This window comes from Cyanistes caeruleus, chromosome 26, assembly GCF_971803275.1.
Source record: "Cyanistes caeruleus chromosome 26, bCyaCae1.hap1.1, whole genome shotgun sequence".
Lineage (NCBI taxonomy): Eukaryota > Metazoa > Chordata > Aves > Passeriformes > Paridae > Cyanistes > Cyanistes caeruleus.
In genome coordinates, this window is record NC_141726.1 from 1,905,877 (window position 1) to 1,910,756 (window position 4,880).

At 40.4% G+C, this 4,880-nt stretch overlaps 1 long non-coding RNA gene across 1 annotated transcript; it reads left to right on the top strand.

Moving 5' to 3' along the window:
* Nucleotides 1-333: 333 nt before the first annotated feature.
* Nucleotides 334-3,322, top strand: LOC147649255 (uncharacterized). The gene is made up of 3 exons (XR_015279340.1): nt 334-2,045; nt 2,169-2,199; nt 3,089-3,322. It is a non-coding gene; the product is annotated as an uncharacterized LOC147649255 (long non-coding RNA).
* The last annotated feature ends 1,558 nt before the right edge of the window (nt 3,323-4,880 follow it).

Sequence of the window (4,880 nt, forward strand, 5' to 3'; positions counted from 1 at the left end):
AGTTTATCTCAGGGAAATTCTTGGTCTTGCCAAAATCCAAACAAAAAGTGTAGCTTTGCCTGCAGCTTTTCAGCTTTTATGTGTTTTGCCACAGAGGTCTTTTATTGTCTGTGTTTCCACTTCATGTGTGACCCTTTCCTGCTTGGGCTTGGATCTGTTCCCCTTTTTATGATGGCTCTTCAAGGCTTGGTCTTCCAGCCTCCTACCTGGCTGATGTTTACAATAAATAAAATATTTTCAGACCTTTTGTTCATTTTGGTGGGTTTTGTCCATGAATAGGACCTCCTGACATCATTTAGAGTCCAGGATAATGTCTGAGGCGTGGCAGTAGTAGGTGATATTTGAGGTGGTGTTGTTAGAGGTGATTCTGTTTCATTGACTCTAAAAACCTTCCCATTTTGTTGAGGTGTTCCCATCTCTGTAGTACTGCCTTCCTGGCACTGCTGAGCTGGAAGAGTTTCCACCTTCCAGGGCATTACCAGAGGTAACAGGAAGGATGAGATCAAGCCTTTTTTTGTAGTCTTGCTCTGTTGTCTGAGCCCTTTCTGATATAAATTGCATGTCTTGTGACCCAGGAGTTTTAGGTCCAGAAGACAGCTTGGTTTGAGTGAGCTTTAGAGCTTTATATCTGCACACTGATGGCAGGACCCCATCAACCTTCACAGCTTCTTGGAACAGTTATTTGTTGGTTGCATTTATTTAAGGCAAGTGATTTTCATCTGGGTTCTTTGATCCTAGGTCTCTGGCATGTGCTGGATCATCAGCCTGATTTAGCTTATGCCTCTTGATCTCTTCAGGCTTCTTTCATTTTTTTGAGAAATAGGATGTTGTGATTACAGCTCTTGAATCTTAAAATCTCTAGTTTCTCTGGAATTGGCTGTTTTGTATTCATGGCTTTTGGCTGTTAGTCTGAGAAAATACTCTTGGGGAGTGTGGTAGTGCACTGCCTCCTGTGGTAGCACCTTGCTGGTGACACCTTGACAGGTAACATCACTTGCATAAGCAACACAAAATCTTGCAGCCTGCTTATTTGTTATTCATGTGAGTATGTCAGAGTCATTTAGGACTTCAAATCCTTGCCTTGTCTTAAAAAAAAGAGTAAGAAAACAGCATTTAATGTCACTGCTGCACAGTATTATACATTGCCTGAGCAGATGTTAGTGAAGTGACTGTTGCATTTTATTTCATCTGCAGGGTGTTCAGGTTGATCTATCTCTGAATAGTTTCTCTCTCTTTAATGGCCAGTTTGGAAAAGATGATCTGTTCCACAATAGCTGGGATTTCTTTTTATTCTTCATGCTTAAGAGAAGCATCTAAAAAATATCAGGTGGAACAGAATTAAAAAGAAGAAAGCCTTACTAGTAAAGTCAAGAAATGTGGATATTCATTACTTACCATGGACCAAACCTCCAAACTGGTATTCAAAACCTGAAGTGTAAAAATAGCTGAAATCAGCTCTGGCAGTGTGTCAGATTTCCTTTAGTGAGCTGAAGCAGTAGCTCAGGTGAACATCACATGCATTCTTGTTTCCAGTCAAGTTTTAGCTTACAGATAATTGTATGATGCAACAAATTGTAGCTTATTTTGAAAAAAAACCCAGAAAGGGTCTTTCCAAGTTTACCTCAGTAATTTGGGATATTTGGTGCTATGTGAAATAGGTGACTTTATTTCACTTACCTTTGACTTTATAGATAGGCAGGAGGATGATGTAACACCTGCTCATGCTCTGCAGTTCTGTAAACTGTGTGTGTGAGGGTTAATTAACTATTTGCATATTAATATTGCTCCCTAGCAATCTCAGATTATCCACCATGTTCATGAAGAGCCGTTCCTGAGATGGTGAATTATATTTTATTCATGTTTGCTGTTTTTGTGTCTGCTGAATGCCAGCTCCCTCTTTTCCATGGGGCAGGATCTCTGCTCTTTGTTTTAATAATTTTCTCCTCTTTGAAATGCCATTATTTCTGGTCTGTTTTTAGATGGTGAAGGATAGACACTGTGATGGCCACTAAAGCATGGACTTGAAGTGTGCACTCTGGTGGCAGGTACTCCTGTTTGGTCCCGATGGTCTGATGTGTCTGAGGAAGGCTTAGACGCTGTGTTTTTAGCTGTGGTTTTCTCCATTTATTCATTTCAGTGTTGATTGAAATGTTTGTCTTTATTTATAGCATATCCAACAGCTGTGTTGCAACAGAGAAGGTAAGTTCAGAGCTTGGGGCTGGGAGTGAAGGGGTTGACAACCAGGCTCTGGATAGTTAATTTGTTTTGGTTTTTTTCTGATACAATCCTTGTATCAGATTGTATCAGATTGTATGTTGGATTTATGGACATCTGTCAGACAGCTGCTAAAACCATTAAAAATGGCAAGAAAAAGGGCATTTTTATATATTATATGGGGAGGAAAAGAGACTAATTTGAGAATCAGACTTTTAACCCTTCTTGTGGTATTTATTTGTCCTTTAAGATACAGACACAGATGCAAATTCACCAATCTGTTCAGTGAGAGGTTTTTCCCCAGTCATTTTCCTGATGGAGAATTAGTATTAGTGTCACACTTATTGCTAGAAACTATTGAGCTGGTCATGCTCATTTTTCTCTGCTGAGCTCAGTGAGTTCTGCTCTTCACTCTGTGATGGGAGATTGCTGCTTGTTGTTAGCTGTGCTTTAGTGACAAGAATCTCTGTGTTTGGTCAAGTTTAGGACACTTTTGTTCTAGAGCCTAATATAAACATTAGCTAATACACATCTTGATTCTCTGATGTGAGTTACAAAGGACTCACTTGTCAATACATCTGAATTACCTTGTTTTGACAGGTAGTTAAATCTGTATCTCTTCCTTAGCTAACAAAGCTAACAGTCTCAGATATGCTTTGCTAGGCAGAATCACATATAGACAGCAAGGTTTTATTATCTATGAGGAAAAATGCATTATAAGAACATAAAACCTAGATAACCTTGAATGAAAACAAAGAAATAAAGTTTTATGAGATACAGTATATTAATGCACCAACTTGGATGTAGGAATTCCTGAGTAGTAATTTTATTTTAACTATCATTAAAGCTCTGTGTACAATCTGTACTTCTGCAGGAAGTGTGAAACATCCCAAGGATTGGCTGGCTGGCTGAAGAACCCCAGCACCTGCCTTTCATGGCAAGTGACCTGAGCATTGATGTGCCCATGGTAGCAGTTCAGGTGGGTGTGTTACCTGTATTAACAGACTTTTCTCGTTCTCTGCATTGTACCAGAAACTGCACATGCCTTGTACAGTCTGTTTGGCCCTCTTGTAATGTCTGGTTTTCCTAATAAACATCTTTTGAAGTCTTTGCTTTGTGGCTGATTTCCAAGGGTCCAAGTTCCCATGTGTTAGGTACATCCTTCTGATGTGTTTTTTGGATCGTGAAGGGAGGAGAGGAGAAACTCACAACTGCTTCCTTTGAATAAAAACCTTATTTGAAGCTGCTACGTCCACACAAGACCTTTGCTAGTAGTTTCTATGTTTTGAGTATTTTCTTGGAGTGTCCTGATGCTTAAGATCAGACATAAAACCATTGTAAGCAAAATCAAAGAAATTTGTCATGAAACAAAAATAATTCTGAATGTTGGTTTGGGACATGATGGTGAAACAAATGGGAAGTTGTGATCTTGGGCTCTTTTTCCTGTGATGTGCCAAGTCCTGTGGGGAAGCTTCAGCCATATGAAGGTGAACTACCTTGCACTTAGATGAATACCAAGAGTTTGGCTTCATCCTGGCTTTCTAGTTTCTGTTTCAGAGGAGGACTGCAGAGAGAGTAGAATGCACCCAACGGTGTGTTTTCATTATTCCTCCATTTGGTTCTTTCCAGGAAGGATGGAAAGTAGCCTGTGTGCCCATGCAGATCTGTTTTCAAGAGGTGAAAATTCGTGTGCATGTGTATATTGACTTCAAAACCCCTTTTTTTCTATAGCAGTGTTCTGGCATGTCGTGGAGATCAGTTTGGCTTTGTTTTTCAGTTCAGCTGGGCAGACATTACCAGAATCCCTCAGAAAGACACTCTTTTTTCCTATGCTTAATCCTTTTTACATGCAGCATTGTACTAATCTTGCTGAATAGCAGGAATGTACGTTTCCTAACAACAGCTACTACAGAAGTGTAAATTAAGAAGCTGGCATGAGGTTATTTTGGAGACTTGGCCATGAAAACAGGATTAGAGTTAATCCTATAACAAATATGTTTGGCAACTTAAAAAACATCCAAACCCAAACATATTTGGCAACTTAAAATCCAAAAGTTTTGATGTTTGATTCAGGTCTAACCCTCCTCAAACAAATAAAATCTTCTTGAATGTCTCATTTTGGCACATTGTGGTGTCAGTGCTGTGTGTGCAGTCCCTGGTGTGGCCTGCTGGCAGGCAGCTTGCTCCCTTGGAACAGGATGGTGTGATGTTGGATTCAATCAAAATTCAGTGAATGTTTCCTTTTATGGAAAATGTTTATCCTGTGAATAACCAAGCAAATCACTTTCATGGGGAGAGAGGAGACACTTTTCAACTAGGACTGGCCTGAAGGAATTACTGGCTACAGATGAGGAGTCATCCCCAGCCCTGCGAATCCACCAGAACAGGAATAAACTTACTTTGTTTGTGTTTGATTGTGTGAATTCCTGCTTTTTCTAAAGGCACCTGTGAATTGGAAATGAATCTCAAGTGTAAGTTGTATTCATGTGAGACCCTACCTGCAGTGCTGCATCCCCCTCTCTGAGGTCCCCAGCACAAGGAGGACAAGGAGCTTCTGGACAGACTCCAGAAGAGGCCATGGAGATGCTCTGAGGGCTGGAGCCCCTCTGTTCTGGAGCCAAGCTGGGAGAGCTGGGGATATTCATCTGGAGAAGGCTTTGGGGAGA